Below are 22076 nucleotides of genomic sequence, written 5' to 3' on the forward strand. Positions count from 1 at the left end.
GTTTTTTGACTAGACAGTCAAGTTTGTTCCACGTCTATCGATATAAATAAATAATTAAAATCTTATTTGTATCTGCGCTTTGGGATCCAACCTCCAGCTCTTGACAAATAAGGGTTGTTGTTTTAAATAGTATAAATAGCTTCAAATAGTAATCCGAAAAGTTGAAAATTATACTTTTGCTTTTACACTGCCGCCAACTACCAATATCAAGTTTTTTTTTTTTCTTTTCAAACTTCAGTGTTGTAACTAAATAGCCAAACATTTGAAGAATCTCTGTTGAAAAAAAAAAAAGTAGGTAACTCTGCCATCTTGAATCCGATATTCTTTAAAATCTTCAATGCGCTTGTCCTGTCCTGAAACAGAACAATAATCCCTGACAGTTTGACAAGTAGCTAAAATTAATTAATTGGGTTCTTACTATTACAATGATAATCCCGCCCCAAAGTTTGAAGACTCTTCCGTACTTATTTGACCTTTTTGTTTTCTGATATGACTGAAAAGGAACCCGCTTCGATATGGAACAATTGTATCAGAGACGCTGGAGAAGATAAGAACCCTCTATGGACAGAGTGGAGCGGGGGCCAAATCCGATGTAATCCTTTTTGCTTTCACGGGGATTAGAAGTAATGATTTGTGCGCTTTTATCAACAGGCTCATCTTAAGTGAAATTAAAATCAGTTATCGTTTATGTTGCGGATTTTGCATTGGAAACGAGCTGCGCAACTTTTGAAGGAGCCATCAGGCAATTCCCAACAAATTATAACAACTCCCCGGTGTCTTATTAAAATGTCTGTCCCATACTTTTGTCCAAATACCCCACAGATCAAAAATGATAAAGTGGCGCTTTAAGATACAAGTGACTCAGTTCAGCCAAGTTTTTTTTTTTTTTTTTAAGGGATGTCATGCGTTTTAAATTTCTCATCGTAATTAATCACAACTTCAATAGTTAACTCGTTATTAATCGCAAATTTAGTTTTAAAATTAAAACTTAAATTATCATACCTTTAACAAGTGGGAGAAAAGTTTAAATATAGCTGCATCTTTTAGTCATTGATACAGTAATTTCATAATCATAAAATTGAGATCAAATTAAAAACTTACTGTACTGTAAAAAAACCCAAAACAAAACGAGTGATTGATTTGTGTTGAGGTAATTTTTCTGCTACTAGATGGCATAATTGCATTTTTAAGACTGACAGCTCAGTGCATTTTTCTTTTCATATTAAGAGCGATCTAATCTTTAACATGAAGTAACTTGTGAAATTCTGCACATTTTTTAAATTGTAAAATACAACTTAACTCCAGTCTCCACGAGGGATGTAACGATAAGGGCAATATCGTGATTTCGTTATATTAAAACTGCCACAATATCGTCGTCGTCATGGTCACGATATTTAAATAGAACACATCTGTTAAAAAAAAGTCAGGTTGATTTCCATCTGTGCAATTCTAGCACCCTCTGGTGGCTAGCTTTGTAGTGCAATTTAATTTTCATTAGGGATGTTTTGGCCCTTCTATGTTTAAAATCTACGCTAATTGTCAGATGAAGGGGGTCGTAATATGCCTGTGAACCGAGTCAATATGTGGTGGAGCTCAATGTTTGCGTGCATTAACATGTAAGCGCCTCAATATTGTTATTAGAGATTGTAGGTGGTTTATATGCATGGCTGTTATGTTCAAAAGCACAATATTGTGTTTTTATATAGTATTTTTTTTTTTAACAATATCATGACCTTTGTTAAATATCGCCAACCTCTCCACAATATCGTGATCAATATCATAACGTGCGCTTCATATTGTGATAATATCGTATTGTGACGTTTGGATATCGTTATATCCCTCGTCTCCACAAAGGTATGCCTTATTATTACATATATTACTGCTAAATTTTGACATGTCTGCTACATTGCGACTGGAATTCCCCCAGTATAGGCTTTCCAAGTAAGGGACGGTCATTAATGATGCATTAAAAAAAATTTAGTGTCGTTAAAGGAACTTTCAACTAACTCAAAATTAACGCCCTCATTTTGATTCGCCCAAATTTTGACAGCCTAGCTTCCAAGTCATGAGCAAATAAGCTCTTATTTGAGAGCGTTTGTCTGTATTACATTTTTAGCTCCAGTGTTTTTTCATGGGGGGAGCCTCCACAGTGAGAGAGATGGTTGGTCTTCATCCATCTCACGGTGGATGAACTCCTCCTGGGTGCCTTTCCTTACAGGGTACTTCTGTGCCCCGCCATGTTGTGGTTTTCATGTGTTTGTTGGGTTTTGGGTGTGTCTGTGGGTACAATCATGGGGATGTGGGGGTGGGGCTTTTCCTTTTTTTATTTTATTTTATTTTATTTTATTTTATTGTATTATGGATGTCCAGCACTTTGAGTTGCATTTGAAATGTATGAAAGGTGCTATATAAATAAAGTTGATTGATTGATTGATTGTAATTTAGCCAATTATGACGTCACAATTAGGCCCACATGTAAATCACGAGCTTCATGACACATTTTCTGACGGGCTGCTCAAAACAGAGACCCCCAACTACTGTATTCATGTACAAGCAATTAAAAAGGACATTTTCCATAATATATCCTCAAGTGAAAGCTGTGCATTCATCGCAAAAAAAAAAAAGGTGTTGACGCCCAAGTGTATGTGGATGAACGCCAAGCGCTGGAGAGATCGCCAAATGCGAGTGGCCGCCCGAGACAGTGAGAGACGGCCGCAGCGACACGCGATGATTGCCACTTTCTCTCGTGTGATTTTTGAAGGTGCGATCCAGGAAAAAGGGGGGGTTGCGCCCGTTGATTTGTCAAGGCGCCGTCAAGCCGAGAGCTCTCCACCTGGCATCGGCGTTGACAACGATCTGGTGGCGAAATGAGCTTTGGAGCCGCACAATTTTACCCTTAAACCCAAGATATCGCCGCGGTTTCGTAGCTCGTGGACTCCTTTCCACAAGCAGGACCTATTTGCACAAGTGATGGCCACAAAGAATAGAAGATGATGCCCCTTGTGTGTGCAGGCACTCTTCCAATTGCAGTAACAAATTGTCTCGCTTGTAATCAGCCCGCCGTTCCCTGCTGTTCTCATCAAAATTCTTTTGAATGCTCTGTTTCCATGGCACCTTGAAAAATGGGCTGCTGAGATGTTTTTTTTTTTTTTTCCTTCTCCCCCCCCCCCCCTCTCCCTTGATATGTCAGCTCTCATTTTTCTGGCCACTTACCTCACAGACATTGATACTCGAAATCCATTTGGGACCAAATTAGTACATACAATATTTACCTCATATCTCGTGGTGCGTAACATCATGGCAGGGAGCATTGATTGATTAATTCCCATCATTTTTTTCCCTAAACTAGTGCACAGATCACAATGCGGGTACAGTGAAACCTCTAAGGTAAGGTAAGCGCAGACAAAAATAAGATTTTAACTATTTATTCACATCGAAAGGCGAGAAACAATGAGAGCTGCACACAGGAACAGAGGTAATAATCCGACAAACACAGACAGCTACTACAGACAGTGAATCGATCTGATTGGTGGTGACTCAGTAAAGGATTAAAGATTGACATTACAAAGCTCATGACATCACATAGCATAAAACCAGTTGAAACATCACATAGCATTTTTCCAGTTGAAACCCGATGATGGTTACATCAGTTCAAAACAGACACTTGACCTCACGGTCGTGAACCCAAACTTAACCCTGTGACCCAGACATGACACAAATTAACTATGAATACAATTTAAAATGTCATAAAAGCATAGAGAACATAACCATTTGTATTTAACATAAAACCAACTTAAGCCACTAACACATAATTGGACCGCAGTGCCACCAAATTGGAAAAGATGGCAAACAAAGGACTCAAAAGAAAGTCACTGGACTGAAAAGTAAAAAGTGGCATGTCAGAGTTGAAATATAAGAATTTTGTGACGTTTGTCAAGTCATCTTCGCCACCATGCTTCACCCGCACTCAGTAGCGGTGACTCCAAATATTTGCAATGTATTGTCGCTCATCCATCTTGTACGCGTGATTGCAATCTGTAGAAGTTAAGTCCGCTTTGAGAGGACCCCCAGCAATGACCAAAATAACCCTAAAATGGTGTCTTCAGGCTTCTTCATGGTTCTACTCATGGTAGAAATCCGTACCAGATTTCATGTCGCGATACGAAACTGGCTAACGGTATGTTTTTGAAAGCTAGCTAGGTAGCAAGAAACCGCTTCTCAATTTGGTTCCGGCCTCAAGGATTATATTCAATTCGAGTGATAATTCAAACCGTAGATACGCCACAAACTACGATAACCAATACGCTCCGACGTCACTCCAAACCACCAGGGTGCGCTGTATATGATTACGTATAGCGATACGCGAGTGATGAATGAGCCCTGGCCGCTTGCCGATCTTAAGGAGACACACAAGTTGTGTGAAGATGTCTTGTGGAGATGTCTTTTTCGAGTTTTGGGTTTTATGGCAAAGTCATCAAAGTTTAAAGACGAAAACTTGAATGTTTTGTGTAGAGAATATTTGCTTAAGACAAAAGTCACTTTTTAAGGACATTTGGAAATGGCGTGTTTACTCATGATACTCTTAATTGTCTACCAATAATTTCATGTGTGAAGTGAAGCGCTTGATTTGTTTTCTGGAGAGTCATTAACTTTGCCCCTTAGTCAGCAACCACCATCTGTCAAGTACATGGGGTTCACATTTCAGAGCAATCAGACAAAATCTCGAAGACAAGTCAGCTGAAGTTAAAAAAAAAAATATGGTCAGAATTACCCTTGAATAGCCATTACAATCCAACATGGACTTTCTGTGTCTTTTCTGTTTTTGGTATTCATAATAGACTTGCCTACCAGATTTTATATTCCTCTGGGAAATTGGCTGAGATGAGATTGTTTGAAGGATAATGACGACAAAGTGGTCTCTTCAAAACAATAATGGCCGACTCCTTGTTCCGGGATTAGTTATTGAAACTTTTTTTTTTTTTTTGTACTGATGCTACACGTGTACAAAATGGCATAGTGCTCAGGGAAACTGACAAAGACAAGATTGTTTTTGAAGCACATGAGGCGGAAATTGCCAAAATGACTCTAAAATTGCAGCTTCAAACCAAAATATCAGGTTTCCTGTGTCTTTTTAGGCATGGGCTATTGAGAATTTTTGTACTTCTACTCGGGATCGACAAATTTTATGTTCCTATATGGGAAACTAGTTGATGAGCTTGAATACATGAGTGTAAAATTTCCCAAATGACTGCTTCAAGCCAAAATGGCAGACTTTCTTTGAGATTATGAAATTATGGATGAACTCAAAATAGACCACATTTCATTTTCCGAATCAAACTGGCCAAGACGAATTTGTTTTTGAATGACAGGAAAAATGACTTAAACAAAAATGACTTAAACGACCCTAATAAAATGTCTGCTTCAAACCAAAATGGCAGACTTCCTGTGCCTTTTCAGGCATGGCTTCTTGAGACCTATTTGCGGGTCTCAAGTTTCTCTTCTAAACTGGCTTAGGGGGCTGAATTTTCAAAACATTCCACGAGGTCTATTAAAGCCGGTTTTTGGCTTGTTCGGCATTCTTGTTAGATTTAGCGTATGGCAACATGTTCAAAGTTGTGATTTAGTAAAATCATAAGTAGGGATGTTTGATACCACTTTTTTTCATACTGATACCGATACCGATACTCGGACCCTCAGTACTCACCGATACCGATACCAACTGCCGATACCAGTAGTACATTTGGACAAATAAAAAAAAAATCACTGAAAGATATTTTTAAACAAATATATTTTCTTTAATTTTGACCCAAAAAAACCCAGCACAGTCACTCTTCAATAGTCTTAACGCTCAAAAAAAAAAAAAAAAAAAAAGCTCTTTTAGTTTAAGATTCCCAATTTTGAAGTATTTCCAAACCGGTGACGTTTTGGTGAAAAACTGCTGCAAGCTAGCGCCAGTTACAGGCAAGGAGGACTCACTTAACGTGTTCCCCCTCTGCCATCGGTCACTTGTACTCGTCTGCGTCACGAGTACTCGAGTACTTGAAAAAAGGCTGGTATCGGCCCGATACCGATACTTGGTATCGGTACTCGCCCATCCCTAATCATAAGTGACAAGATGGAGTGATATCAAGAGAATAGTGAAGTTAGGTTGCCAAAAAAAAAAAACATTTTCACATTTAGCAGCATAGTTTTTTTTTTTTTTGCCGTGTGTGCGCTCTCACAGCAGGCTGACGCCTAATTGACGAAAGTTAGCGACTTGCTAGTGACGTTCCGTGATCCAAAATAGGACTTTGAGACCCACTTTTTCTCTAATCGTATGCACGATCAAGTGCAGTCTGGCATCGGCAGGGTTTGAAAAAGAACTTTAAATGGAAAAAAAAAAGATGAAAGTACAGTAACATTTCAGATGATTTGATGCCGCCTCTTTCTTTGCCATTTCCAAAGTGGGTTACATCATATAAGTACACTATTTGTATTGGAAATGAGTTGTTTTTCTTCCCCCTCACCCTGACACATTTGTGATTTTTGAAGAGTACACAGTAGTGAAAAAAAAAAAAAAAAACTTGATTCATGATCAAAAGAGTAGAGGAAAGGAAATGAAGCCTCTCCAAGCACATTTGGTCTTTAATGTAAAAAAAAAAAGAAAAAAGCTTTGGTCTCAGCCCTGGTTGAGTGTGCACAATAATTTGAAGTCAGCAGTCTCCTGTATGTCGTTCATTTTCTCTGTCAGGAAACAAAACCAAAATGTTTCCTTCCCAGCATTCATTAATTGAAAAATGACGGGTATGATGGATGATGTCATCGCCACATATCCTAAATGAGTCGCTGCAGAGGCTCACGGGCGTATTGTTGTGTGCACCTTTTTATTGCGGCAGGAAATGTGATTTTTAGTTCTGTAGGAAGCGATTTAAATTTCATTACAAATGGTACAGAGCGTCCTGGGGTCATCATCTGTTGACAATTAAATTACCCCACACCCTCATATATATATATACTGTCAGTCAACCTTTATTCTATGATTTTTAAAGGCCAACTTGCACTGACATTGAAATCCAAGTTGGTTACTTTATATGTATAATGCAAAAAAAAAAAAAAAAAAAGCTGTTATGACTAGTGTTGGTCTGATACTGTTTTTTTTTTGGCCCCCGATACCGATACCCAGCATTACAGTATCGGCCGATACCGATACCATACCGATACTTAAGTTTTTTTTTTTTTTTTCCTCAACATGAAAAAGCTGTCCTGTTATTGGTTCAGAGCATTCAAGAGCCAATAGGATAGATCGGCATGCAGTGAACATGTCACATATCAGTGAATGTCGTGCACAAGCAAGACACAAGATGCTGCATCCAAAATCCTATTTTAGCATTGGAATTAATGGTATCGGCATGTTACTTGTGAGTAAGTAGTTTTTGTTTTTTTTCTCTTCACTGGCCCTAATCCTCTTCTGTACCCCTGTATGTATGTGTATATATATATATATATATATATATATATATATATATATATATATATATATATATATATATATATATATATATATATATATATATATAAAATACCTGTTCACTTTTTTTCCATTGCAACAATGCGGTCAGCCAAAAAAAAAAAAAAGGCACACCTTCACTTGCTTTAACTAACAGGGGCGCAATAATACTTAATGTTTGCATCAGCGATAGCCGGAGAGTAAGTTATGGCGCCTGCTGCCCATACATCCATTTGGAATGTCAAGAGACATGGAGAGCTTGCAAAACCGTCTTCAAGATACTGACGCTAGCTTTGCGTCATTTCTTTTGCTTCCACTGAAATCGCTCAGACGCTCGCAGGCACATATCAAGAAGAAGTTGTGCACATACAAACAAGGTGACCTCGGCCATTTTGTCTGTATTTTTATTTATTTATTTATTTTTTACACGCGTCGGGAAAAGCAATGCCGACAAGCCCTTTACAACCTACAGTTTATCAGTCACATCAATGGAACGGCTGCATGGAGGGTTTCATGCAAGAGGGCGTAGCGTCAAGTAAGATTGTAATCCTCTATAGGGCTCAGGTTTGTGCCATAATTAGCATGCTGGGCCTAAAACGTGGCACTTTTCTTATTATTATGATTCTCAGGGTGAAAATAAGGGCCAGAGGCGTTCTTTGCCTCCAACGTTAACTTGCCCACCTCCGGTAAACATGCCTCTGGGACGCCTCGAAGGGATTTTCCTCTTGTGTGACAAGAGTTTGAGAGGTCAGCAACAAGATGATTTTTCTTACTTTGATTATAATATTTTACTTGCATAAAAAAAATGGCAGTCTAGCAGGGCCCTACGATCCTATAGGCCAGGGGTGTCCAAACTACGGCCCGGGGGCCATTTGCGGCCCGCTGTCCATTTTTTAGTGGCCCGCGACATATGCTAAAAATGGCATTTGACTCAGTTCAACTAAAATAAAAACAAAAATGTTTGGAGATGGTCAAAGTAAGAAGTTAAGGTGTCGAAAACCACAGGCGCTATTAAAGGTTATTTCAGTCAACTAAAACTAACGAAAAAACTAAAATAAAAAAATTTAAAAAAATTCGTCAACGAAATAAAACAAAAATGAAGATGCTTTTTTAGAAAAAGAAAACATTTTATGTTTACAAAACTAACTAAAATAAAACTATAATTATAGCAAAAATGTCCTTCGTTTTAGAAATAAAAACTAAAATGAAAAATTCCAAAACTATAATAACCCCACTGCCATATTACAAATAAATTGATTTATATACTGCAGTATTTTTCTAAATATGCAAAAGCACAAATAAATTATTTGTACAATTTTTAGGACTAAACACAATTTCTCTTCATAACATTATGTGGCCCTCGCGTCCTTCGGATTTTCTGTATGTGGCCCTCAAATGAAAAAGTTTGGACACCCCTGCTATAGACTCTTCAATTTCCTTAAAATTGCATGACATTAATTATATTTCAAGTGTAATTTTGCATAGAGCACACAATAAAAATGAATTTAAAAAATGGATAAATTAATGACAAATAATCCAGCGGCCAGGAAAAAAAAAAGTCCCAATCAAAATATGTGGTTGTACAACTTCTTTTTAAGGAAAATGCAGTGAAGCGCAAAGAATTCAATTCACGACATCCCTCAAGCTGTTTAATGTGATGTTTAATTATATCTTACTTGAAATCCATGCTTTTAATTTGGAAGGCTGCTCTGTATTTCCGTTTCTTGTTTCACGTTCTCCGTTCGTCATTCATCTCATAGCAGTGCAGCACTATCGATATCCGTCGTGAGCACCGATACCACGAAATGTGTCCTGATATCGGTACACGCCCATCCCAAATAATAATCATCTAAATTAATCCGTCTTTGGTACTTGTACTTGTCGTGCAAATCGAGCCACACTTAACTAGCAAGTCAATTCTCAATGGCCAAATCCGAATGATCGCTACCGAAACAAAATGCTCGCTCAGTCGGAGCCAAGTTGTTGGTCTGAGGTTCAGTGCTTTGGACAGACTAGAATGCAAAGCGCATCGAGTGGATTTGGCTCAGGCCAACAAGCCCCGGGCACAGATGCGCTCTAGTCTTTTGCTTGTTTTCTTGTTGTTGTTTTCAAGACGGTGTCAAGTCTGTCGGCTTTGTATTCCACTGCACGCCTTGAATGTAGAAACTATTGTCGGTTTTTACCACAGTCGTAAATGTCTGTACAAAAAAAAAAGAGTTGTAGGCCCTAAATGTAATACAATACGCATTCTTGTATGTCTCATCTGCCTCAATGCAAACATCTTTAATTACTGTAAATATTTGTATAGGAAACAACAAAGGCTTTTATATCATAGATATAAAAATCAAAATAACAGTAAGTAGTAGGGATGTAACGATAAGGACAATATCGTGATATTGTGATATTAAAACTGCCACAATATCGTCACCGTCATGTTCACAATATTTAAAAGGAACACATCTGTTAAAAAAAGTCAGGTTGATTTCCATTTGTGCAGTTCTAGCACCCTATAGTAGCTAGTTTATGACTGCAATTTAATTTTCATTAGGGATGTTTTGGCCTTCTATGTTTGAAGTTTCGCTAATCGTCAGATAAAGGGGAACCTAATTTGCTTGTGAAGCGATCAATGTGTGCTTGCATTATCAAGTATTGTTATTAGAGATTGTAGGTGGTTTATATGCATTGCTATTATGTACAAAAGTACAATAGTGTGCTTTTTTTTTTTTAGTATGAGCTCTTTTTTTTTTATTACAATATTGTGATCTTTTTTTTTTTTATCGCCAACCCGCACCCCCACAATATCGTGATAATTATCGTATTGTGACGTTCATATCATGATAATATCGTATCATAATGTTTGGATATCGTTACATCCCTAGTAAGTAGTGTAGTGTGACCACATATTTTTACACCAAAGGAGCATTACTGAAACCATGATCCCACCCCCCAATTCGTTTGTGGATTTACATTTCAATAAATAATGAATTTAACATATTAATCAATATTCAGTCATGTTTTAGGTTCCAAAACAGGCAGGCAAACTACTTTCTGTCTTCGACCTATGGGGCCAGTTTTGTATGATCCAAACAAATTCTGCCTAGCAACAAGTGATAGCCATATAGCATCTGAGCAATTTTGTAAAAAAACAAACAAACAAAAAAAACAAACAAACTGGATATTGTAAAGCTGTAGCATTTTGTTCCTAAATCAAGTTATCTGTGAGCCGGGCGGCACTGTGGATGACTGGTTAGCACGTCCGCCTCCCAGTACTGAGGACTCGGGTTCGAGTCCAGGCTCCGGCCTTCCTGCGTGGAGTTTGTCAAGTCGTTAAAGTACTGGAAACACACCCACATTTGGAATCAGGGCATTCTAAGAAAAATATATTTCTTCAGTGTCGATTCTAATGAGGGCTAATTGTCGTACTAAATAGAGAAAAAAAAATAATAAATTGCATGATTGCGCAACCGGCGTCCAAGTTGTCGAGTCAGTGTTGATCCCTACCACGAGGCGAGCATTCCAGTAATCCGCGCGCTAATTCTCCCCCGGAATCCACCCGAGACCCTTCACTGACACGCTGGACTGATGGAACATCGCATTATTGCTCCGCCGGGCTGGGCCCGGCCAGCAGAAATTGAGGAATTTCGCTCTCCTTAATGGAAATTGATTTGTGCAATTTGTTAAAAGTGTGACAAGGGCAACCGTGTTGTGCCAAAAAAAAAAGAAAGAAAAGAAAAGAAAGAAAGAAAGCATCTGGAGGCGGATAGACACGAAACGCCCGTATTACGCCTGCACTTCAATTGAGCAACTTGCGTGTCTAATATGTTGCGGGTCATTAAACACGCCCCCCCCCAACCAACCCCCCCCGAGGGTTTTAGTGGGCCGGGTTGGTGTGTATGGATCGGAGGGCAGAACTCCTCTCGCGTTGGGGGCGTGATCGGGCCAGTTTCCTCATTAGAAGCGGATAGAGTGTACTGACCTCATCTGCTCGTGGGAAAATAGAGTCGACACATTCTTATTGTACTTTACGTAAATGAACAACTGAACATCTCTGACTTTATTTCAAATTCATTCACTCGCAGCCATTTTCACAGAAGCAATCCCCTTCACTCCCGGCTGTTTTACTGGATTTTGACGGATTTAGCAAGGCCCACAGAATATTGTGTTCTATTGCTATAAAAACATAGAAGATTAGTCTCTTCTTTCATCAGGATAAAAAAAAAAAGTATATTTCTGTATGAGAATATAGCTTCATCATTGTTGACATTCCTTGGTAAAAACACTGGCAAAAATAGCTTGTTGCAACATGGCCCTAGTTGATCTCTTATACTCTGCTGCCAGCTGCTGGTCGTTTGTGTAATAACTACCATTTCTTCAACCGTTCTTTGCAGTTGAGAGGCTGCATCAAAGCCTTCTGTATGCTCAAGCAGACAAAAAAACGTATAAATACATCTTTGGGACACTTAAAACATTTAAAATAGAACGCATTTATACGTTTTTTGGGAGCAAATGAGTTAATGATTGTTAAGTTGGGTATCCGACATCAGGAAGCACATTTCTGGGGTGTGAGTCGTATTTTCATCACTTTGGCGAGCTGCAGCCAGTCAAGACGCGCAATCACCCAATATGGCTGCTATCAATCACTTTGTACAGTGCATTACGGCGAGAGTGCATGCTGATATAAATAGCTTTCTCGGCGCCTCGGCTTGCGCCGCAATCAGTATTCATCGCGCGTGATGGGGCGCGCGCATCACGCGTACCCCGAGACATGTACGCACAAGTTGAAACTCTGCAGGGTGACACTATCGAATCTTGATGCACTCCATTGGGATGCATCATGCCAAATTGGGCTGGGTTTAAAAAAAAAATCGAATTTATATCAAATCGATTTTTCTTTTTCAAGCCTATCTATCCATAAAAACAAAATTGATTAGTTTAATATCACTTTTTCCCCATACATTCATAAGAAAATATAATTTTGAAGTCACTTTGTCATTTTTTTTTTTTTTTGTATCTTACAATTTTCTTGAAAATTATTCTTCACATGAATTTCAAAGTATTTTCTTAACTTTAAGGCAACTCGGAATCTTTTAAAATTGTATTTAGTGTTCCCTGGCTATAACGCGGTTCACTTTTCGCGATTTTGCAGATTTTTTTTTGTGTGCAATTTTGCATGCATTTTTTGTTTTTGTTTTATTACAGTAATGTACCTATTTTATCAAATTTATGAAGGTTTGAACATTGATTGAACGTTTAAACGAGAGAAATGTGAGAAAATGTAAATCGTCAATGAGAAAAATGTGTAAACTGTGTGGTGAGGGGATTTTAGAGCCTTATAACGTTTATAATAAACACAAGGATAACAGCTATTTTTTTTTCTTTTTAATAACCTAACCGTGGTGGAAAACGAGAGAACACTGTACAATTATTGAATTAGAAAGATGAAAATATTTTCGTCTCGTCCTTGCTGACGTCAACGTGTATAAAGCGATAATGCGTGTTGTTGTCATTAATAAATTCAATTATGAAACCAGTTAACTGCCGCCGCAAAATTCAATTTGGATTTTTCCATTTGTGAGGTTATCATGCCCTTGATATCTAAAAAGAATTGATGTTCCATAATTAATCAATATTGGATTGAAGTAGGGCTGCATGATATTGGAAAAACATGCGATATGCGATATACTTGCCGAACATAGCGATATCGATATTATTGCAATATTTAACATGTACCTAAAGAAATTACATTTTTATTATCTAATGAAAGAAAAACATTTTTCATGCGGCAAAATAAGCAACCTTAATGTAATCTTAGTTAATTAATTGTAATTATGTCTTGATAATTTTCAACTATTGGATGGCGATGCACATTTTAGTTAGCATCTGCCTGGTCAAATTCATATAAAAAGCATAAAATTGCGTATAAAACTTATTGCATGCCTTTGCGATATGCATATTGCAAGGGCCAATATCGCGATATCGATATTTTTTCGATATATTGTGCAGCCCTAGATTGAAGTGAATCGAATCGGGAAAAATCGGCATCGAATCGAACGGAACTCTTGTGAATCGAAATAGAATCGAAGAAATTAGAATCGATAGATAGGGTAGATGCGAAGTGTCTATTAGGAGTGATCTAATAATGTGAAGACGATTGTACAATCGAGAGCGTGATGACATACGTGTGCCATCTGATGAGAAACATCGACATTCAGAGCGTGCGTTCGCAACCTCCGCCTGAAAAATGAGCCGTTGTCACGTCCGAGCGATTCATTAGAAACACCCAGGAGGTGCTTGGCCCATTAAGGACCTGCCCTTTAATTACAACAGGCCGCACAAAGACTGGCGCATCAGATAACGCTGACGCCTGTCACGCCGCGCCGACCGCCAGATAGCAGCCGGCATGAAATTTACGGCAAATACAACACGGCCCCAGGAAAAAGATATTCCTATAAAAGTTTACTGTGCCTACACTTGTGCCGTTTAAGCATGTGAAGCGCGCCCGCGGAGCGCCGTAAATGAGCACCGACGCCGTAATTTCCCCGTGCTTGTATTTGTCGCCGTTCCCGGCTTTATTGGAGGTTTACATTTGGGATCCGTTGTGCATCGTAATTTCATTGCGCTCGCACCGCAGCGCACGTTTGCCAGGAGTAAGTTGGAAGTTGGCTCATATTCAAGCGTGATTTATTTCTTATCGGGATCTCCAAAAAAGTGTGGTACGCGGGCTCCCTCTAGTGGCACGCAAATAAATTGCAGAATTAAATCTGTAACTGAGGAAGTAGATTTAAGAGTATTTAGGTAACTTTTAGGGAGTATTTTGTAGACTTTAAGAGTACTTGGCTAATGTTTTGGTAGTACTTCCTAAATTTAGGAGTATTAAGATAACTTTTTAGAGTATTTTGTAAACTTCAGAAGTATTTAGGTAACTTTTAAGTCAAGTCATTCCTTATTGCAGACGCAGGTCCATACAAAATAAAAATAAAAACACACGTAAGGATTACAAATCTACTAAACTATGCAAATTAAAATTTTCACAAAGTAGTGTGTCAATCTAAGATTAGAGGTAATTCTATAACATCTTTTCATTGGGCTAACCAAGGCTTCTATTATGTAATTTTCTGAGTATTAAGGAGTATTTCACTAGATTTAAGATTGTTTATATAACTGAGGAAGCATTTCAGTAGCTTCAAGACTGTACTGTAACGTTTTGCACCAATTAGCATTAGAAGAGAGCTAAGTTTCATCAGTTTTCACAAATCTATTTTAAAAAGTAATTAAGCTTTTTTTCTAGCTGGCCCTGGTTGATCTCCTTTGCTCTGCTGCCACCTGCTGTCCGTTTGTGTAATAACTACTATTTTGTCAACCGTTTTTTGCAGTTGAGAGGCTGCATCAAAGCCTTCTGTATGCTCTAACATTAAAAAAAACCAACAACCAAAAAAACGTATAAATACGTCTTTGGGACACTTAAAACATAAAAAACAAACATCTTTACACGTTATTGGGAGCAAATGAGTTAAGTAGATTTATGAGTATTTAGGAGACTTAAAGGTATTATTTAATAGATTTTAAGAGTATTTATAAATTCAAGATTGTTTAGGTCAGTTTTCGGCAGTATTATGTCGATTTTATGAGTTACGTTTGGTACTTCCTGATCAAGACACTGCATAAATAAATATGAAAAATAATCCTGCTGTCCGACCGAAATGGAGCAAATCTTCCCCCCCAATCACAGATGTTGTGATTTGAAAATTGCATTCCAATATCGATTTTGAAATGGATCCATTGTTGATCCCAAGTCCTTGTGTCACTGTGACGCTTCATCTAAGGATCCTTGCTGGCTTGCATACGAGTATGCTGCTGTACCCAATGAAGTGTCCAGTATAGGAAGAAGTCAGTCGCGAATCCTTTTAATGGATGAGGATTTTCAAAATCACGTCTTCCCCCTTTTTTTCAACAGCAGACTTGAGACGTAGCAGCTGTCACATCCCCGTTTGTTTTGCAAATCTCGAGAAAGGATTATGCACGCTCGTGTTTGCTTGTTGTTGTTTTTCCGTCTTTCCCTTCCGGTGGGTGGCGGCTATTCATGTCTTTTGACTGAATCTGGGCTTGCCATTGATCGGGGCCAAGAGGAGTATGAGCGCTTGGCCCCAAAGCGAAGTGACGCACGAGGTGATGCGTGAAAAAGATGTGGGTGGTTAGCTTTTACCATGGTGGTCTTTTTTTTTTTTTTTTTTTGATGGAATAACATGGGAAGCCATTACGAGCAAAATCCTCTTGATCCCCCTCCCTCGCTTCCTCTCAAGCCCTGTGGAAGGCCTTTTTAGCCCAGCCTTGAACATCCCAGTGGGCATCGGGAACATCTCACCTCTTCACCCCCCCCACCCCCACCCCCCCGGGCAAGCTACGGCGGCTCGACTTATGATTTTTATTTATTTATTTATTGCATTTTTACTTACAAATTAGTTTGTTTTTTCCACCGAGAAGAAGCAGATGATGTCAATTAGTGGAGCCCGGCTTTCAAAGCAAACTTGGTGATGCAGCATTTAGCCGTTATGCTGCATACAAATGGGAAAAGATGCCCACAGATGTCAGCCAGTCAAAACCAAGATTATTTTAGTTAACTAAAACTAACGGAAAAAAAAATAAAACTAAAATAAAAAAAAACAGTTTTATTAACGAAATAAAATAAAAACGAAAATGCTTTTTAAAAGACGAAAACTAATTGAAACTACATTTTATAATTACAAAACTATACTTACAGCAAAAATGTCATTTGTTTTAGTCTTTGGCAATTAATTTAATGCATGAGCCTTTCGGGATGATTTTAAATCTGATTTGAAGTAAATTTATTTTGATATTAAGCGGAATAAGGACGTTTGAAAGTGTGTCACACAGAAGTTATGTCATCGTGCAGCAGCCAATAGAAAAGCACCTTCAGATGACGTCGCTCACATGGTGGTTTTTAAATATTGCGCACACGTAATACACTTTAAAAAAACAAAACAAAACACTAAAACGAATGCAGAAACTAACTAAAACTAAGCATTTATTAAATAACTAAAACTAATAAAAACTAGCAGAACCACCCTGAAAACGAATTAAAACTAAATTAAAAACAAAACAAAACTCAAAACAAAATAAAAACTAACTAAAATGAAAAATTCCACAAGTATAATAACCCTTGGTCAAAACTAAGGTTAAATATGTTCTGAGCTGGAAGTTGGATCCCAAAGCGCAAACACAAATACGATTTTAACTATTTATTTACATCGATAGGCGTGGAACAAACTTGACTCGACGAGAAACAACAAGAGCTGCACACAGGAACAGAGGTAATAATCCGACAAACACAACCACGTCTCAGAATGCTACTACAGACAGTGAATCGATCTGATTGGTTGTGACTAAGTAAAGGATTAAATATTGACATCACAAAGCTCATGACATCACATAGCATAAAACCAGTTGAAGCATCACATAGCGTTTTTTCCAGTTGAAACCAGATGATGGTTACATCAGTTCAAAACAGACACTTGACCTCACGGTCGTGAACCCAAACTTAACAGGTCATGAATTCAAACTTAACCCTGGCGTGACCCCAGACATGACAAAATTCCTTTTAATTTCACAATGTTGATGTTTAACTTCATCTTGAATTTATGGCCTCTTTTGTGAGCCGACGACGCATGTTTTAAAGAAGAAATGAAAATTCATTTCAGTTAAGCCATAAATCACAGGTGTCAAACTCAAGGCCCGGGGGCCAGATTCGGCCCATCACATCATTTTATGTGGTCGGCGAAGATAAATCGTTGACCTCGATACCAAAACTTACAAACGTGAGAGATTGCAAGCTTTATTTATTTTATTTTTTTTACATAAACACCACTGCCACCTACTGTAGCGCATGTGCAATTACACTTTGCCGCTAGTAATGATGGCCATAATTTGACTTTAATGTGTGTAGCTCTTCCACTGCATTCTGAATGCAGTCCCAATTGTCATCGCTCGAACTGCTGCACTGTGTACGGAGGCACCAACAACTGTGTCCACTGGCCACTTTTTCCTCCCACCTCCCGCCTCTTCCTCTCTCTCCTCCTCCTCCTCCTCCTCCTCCTCGTCTTCTTCCTCCCCCTCCGGGCATGATGGCGTGACGGCAGCTCCTCATTCTCGCAGGTGTACACACACACAAGGCGCATTTTTTTGTGCGCGTGGAAATATTCGCCTGGGATGCTGTGAGCTTACCCGGCGATCATCATCATCCTCTTCATCCTCTCGGTGCACGGAGCACGCTGGCTGGGTGATTTTTTTTCGCACGGCCACGCGGAATATCAAGGAAGAGAGAGAGAGAGAGTGAGAGTGCTGAAAGCGGAAAAACACGAAGGCACCACAAACCTTGGGCGGGATTCCATCATGGTTGCGCAAAGGAGAAGTTAGACTCCAACACCGACTGCGACCTGGTTGCTCCGTTTGCCTCTTTTGCTGTTTTTTTTTTTTTTTTTTCCCCCACTCAAAGCTGCCTTTCTGGATTTCTCTCTCTTTTTTTTTTTTTGTGTCGCCCCACTGCAACCCTTAAACGCGCGTGGGATTTCATCTGGAGATAACGAAAGCAAAGCGCGTGCGTGGGGGAGCAAGCGTGATGCGCATTGGTCCTTGAACGCACCTCGAAAGGACTCGGGGGAGCTTTTTTTTTTTTTTGGTGTCGCTAATCCTCCAGAGCTTGGATTTGAATGTTTTGTTGTTTTTTTTCCTCTCCACCCTGCTGTTTTGTCCAGACTCTTATGTGACACTGTCACATCTCTTTTTTTTTTTTTTTTTTTTTGGATCAATTTGGAATACATTAACTGCCGATTGCGCCCCCCCCCCCCCACCCCCCCCCCCCCCCCACCCCACAAAGTGGAGGCAACGCGGGAGGGAATCATGTCCAACTCTTCATTAGTGTCACTTTTGGTAAGCGCGCGTGCATGGGGTCGAGGAGGGAACTCATCGGGCGATGTGACGCATCGATTGTGCACATGCAGGCTTGACATTTTTCGGTATATGCACCTGAGCGTGTTTTGTCTTTAACTCGCCAGTGGCAGCAGCCTTGTGTGCTATGAAGCCATCACAAGACGTCTTATTGATGGTGTCGGTTACGCTCCGTTAGCCTGGGGTCCGCTGGGCCCCGACACTTGAAGGTCTGCACCACGAGGAAGGGGCTGAATACGCTCAAACGGCACATGCGGATTCATTGTGGAATGAAGGTTTTTTTTTTTTTTTTTTTTTTTTGGTCGGGCGTGTCTGGTTGAAAATCTTCGAAATCATCCCAAGTGGTGCACTGACTGTTTTTTTTTCTTTTAAATATTCTAGATAGATTACTCGTCCACGTGACCCGCGTTAGTGATGTGGTAATTCTTCTGGCAAGTTTGATCCCATCCAATTGCGGCATCTCATGGGGGACAAGAGAGGTCAGTTGTCTGATGTGGGTAAATAATCTCTCCATCACCCCGAAGACGCCCGCAGCGTGAGTTTGTCAATCTATCAGAGCCAGGCGAGGTTACATGTCATTCAACTTCCGCTCAAAGTGGAGCGAGCGCCGCCGCGGTGTCGTTTTGCTGAGATTTTAGCCGCATCCGAGACCACTCTTGGGGGGGTTCGGAGGATGTGGTGTTGCGTTGGGTTGAGAGAGAGAGAGAGAAAAAAAAAATGAGCATGATGATGGCGGCATGTGGAGGGAAGCATCGTCCTTTTCGGATGGCGTGTTCCTATGGCAGCTGTCGCCTTGAATGAATGCAAGAAGGTGAAAAATGAAAGTTGTCACATGGCTCTTGGCGCAGTTCCGTGTTGTGACACACGCCTCTTAACTCATTAACTCCCAAAAACATATAAATACATTCTATTTTAAATACGGTCCCAAAGACGTATTTATATGTTTTTTTTGTTGTTGTTGTTTTTTTTTTATGCTCGAGCATACAGAAAGCTTTGATGCAGCCTCTGACCTGAAGAGAACACTTGAAGCAATGGTAATTATTACAAAAACGGCCAGCAGGTGGCAGCGGAGTATAAGAGATCAACCAGGGCCATGTTGCAACAAGCTGTTTTCCCACTGTTTTAAACAGATTTGTGAATAATGATGAAACTTAGCTGCATTCTAATGCTAATTGTTGGAAAACTGAAACAGAAACATATAATAATATTCTGTGGGCCTTGCAAAATCAGTCAAAATCCCGTAAAACAGCCAGGGGTGAAGGGGGTTGCTTCAGTGAAAATTGGCTGGGAGTGAATGAGTTAATATGGCCGCCAGCTATAAAACGTACATTAGACGTCAACAAGCCGAAAAGGTTGAGACTTGAAGACGAATGGAGCGCCATACTTGTTTGAATATCAATTGAATATCATGTCGCCACTTAGATGATTTCAACTTGACTTGACGTTCGGGGCAGCAAGGTGGATTTGTGTTTAGCATGTCAGCCTCACAGTATTGAGGTTCAGGATCAAGCTTTCTCCATAATTCTAATTCTTTTCAGTCTGAAAATCATCCAATTAAGATTTAACCCCCCCCCCCCTCCCCCACACCCCACCCAAAAAATGCTTTAACCATAAACGATTTCAATAGGAAAACACATGCAGCAAAGAATCTCAATAAATTCCACTAATTCAGATTAAAGTAACTCCTCCCCAAAAGGTAAAGGGAAAAATGTAGGAAAATAATTAATTAGATTCAATTAATGATTAAAAGGCACCGAATCGGCCACAAAAGAGGCCGGCCCACCGGGCATCTGTCCTGTTTGCCAGATGGCCAGTCCAGCCCTGTACACGAGTCTCTCAAATGAGATGTATCTAGTGCTGTCACGTTTGAATAGTTTTAGAATCGATTATCTATAGATTATTCAAATCAGATCCATTTTAATTGTGCATTAAAGTGTATTACAAAATCCCCCCCACAATTACTGTTTATTGTAACTAGTAATTTGTGTTTATTTCATACTTCGTATTCGTATATGATTTAAAGAAAAAAAAAAAGGGGGGGTTGATGTACTATGTTACCGGTACGGTCATTGTTTTCCAAAGTAAAAACAGATGCTTGCAAATTATTTATCTTATTTTGATTAAATAAAGAAGATAATCAGTCCTACAGAAATCGGTGAACAATTACTGTTGATATGCTGACATCAGAGGATTTGGACAATTTTAAATTCAAAAATGGCTCCAAATGATTACACGATTATTAAAATAGTTGATTAATTTGATATTCGATTACTTGATTAATTGATTAACTTTGACTGCTCTAGATGTATCACGTCGACATACTGCATTGACACCAACTACTACTTTTCCATTTAGGCAGGGCTTTGCCGCCATCTTGTGGTATCGTACAGAATAGCACAAAAGTCAAATAACCGTCGTTAACCTTGTGGAGGTACTAAACCCCACAAGTTTTTTTTATGCGCAATTAGTGAACTCTTTCTTGAAAAATAAAATGATTTTTTTTTTTTGTCAAATTCAAGATATAGTCCAAAATGAACATAGTAGTAGAGAACTCGGTGGAGCACCATACACTCCATTATGCCTTTAAATTTATATTGCACATATTCGGCCGACTACTTTCTTTTTCTGCTCGACATAGTTGGGATTACAATTTAAAAAAAATAAAAAAATAAAAAAATCACACGACGTACCATCACAACAGCCACAAGTCGACTACCGAGTGGACCAAATTTCTGCATCGCAGATAGACCAAGCAATTCAATGTGATCACCTGCTGCCATTGATGGCCAGCAAAACAGTTGAGTCGGGTCTTGACCTCGTGGGGGTTGGATCGAACCCAGGTTAAGTACCACTTGAACTAAGAGGTTCTGCGCTAAAAATGTGACTAAATACTGAATAGCAAACTGCTAATCGGCAGTTCACTGTAATCTAAATTGACAATGTGAGTGTGAATAGTTGTTTGTGTGTGTGCCCTGCAATTAACTGGCGACCAATTAGGAGTGTTAAGTGCTGCTGAATTTAATCTCTATTAATCCAAACATGATTTATTTGTATTTTTTATTTTTTTTGGAATACGCCACAGTGTTTGGAGAAAAGTATTGCGAACATGAAGAAGAAGATGCAAACAAATCCTGAGTAGTGTGAAGTAGGCGTTAGCAGACTAGTCCACACACGGATTTAACCCCCCTTTTTTTTTTTTCACTTGTGGAGGCAGCACTTCATCACCAAGCTGCCAACTTGGGTTTGTTATGCTTCTGCGTAGTCGTCTGGAAATGGAGGATCTTTGCCCAGTCCAGTCTGCCAAGTCGTTGGCAGAGAGATACTCAGTGTGGAGGGCGGGTTTATGTAAAGGTGCTGAATTGAGGTCACAATCTGGCAAAATGAATCGAGAATTGCGATATCGATTTGAATTGAATTCATTATTCAGCCTTATGTTTTTTTTTTTTTTTTTTTTTTTTGCCCCCCTTTCATCTGGATATGAAACATACCGTATTTTCCGCACTATAAGGCGCACCTTCAAAGTATGACATATTTTCAAACCTTTTCCATATATAAGGCGCACCACATTATAAGACACACCTTCAATGAATGACATATTTTAAAACTTTTTTCATATATGAGGCGCTAC

At 39.2% G+C, this 22076-nt stretch overlaps 1 protein-coding gene across 3 annotated transcripts in view; it reads left to right on the plus strand.

The window, feature by feature from the left end:
- The window catches only part of lrfn1 (leucine rich repeat and fibronectin type III domain containing 1), a 233431-nt gene that overhangs the window by 53714 nt on the left and 157641 nt on the right, over positions 1-22076 (plus strand). The window contains exon 1 of one of the 3 annotated variants that reach the window (XM_077541971.1): positions 7299-7401. The exons of 1 other annotated variant lie outside the window; for it this stretch is intronic. The gene's annotated coding sequence lies outside the window, so the exon portion shown is untranslated. Of the gene's footprint in view, positions 1-7298; positions 7402-18367; positions 18431-22076 lie in introns of those variants that run through there. One more of the 3 variants, XM_077541967.1, reaches the window with a different exon arrangement.

This window comes from Festucalex cinctus, chromosome 13, assembly GCF_051991245.1.
Source record: "Festucalex cinctus isolate MCC-2025b chromosome 13, RoL_Fcin_1.0, whole genome shotgun sequence".
Taxonomy (NCBI): domain Eukaryota; kingdom Metazoa; phylum Chordata; class Actinopteri; order Syngnathiformes; family Syngnathidae; genus Festucalex; species Festucalex cinctus.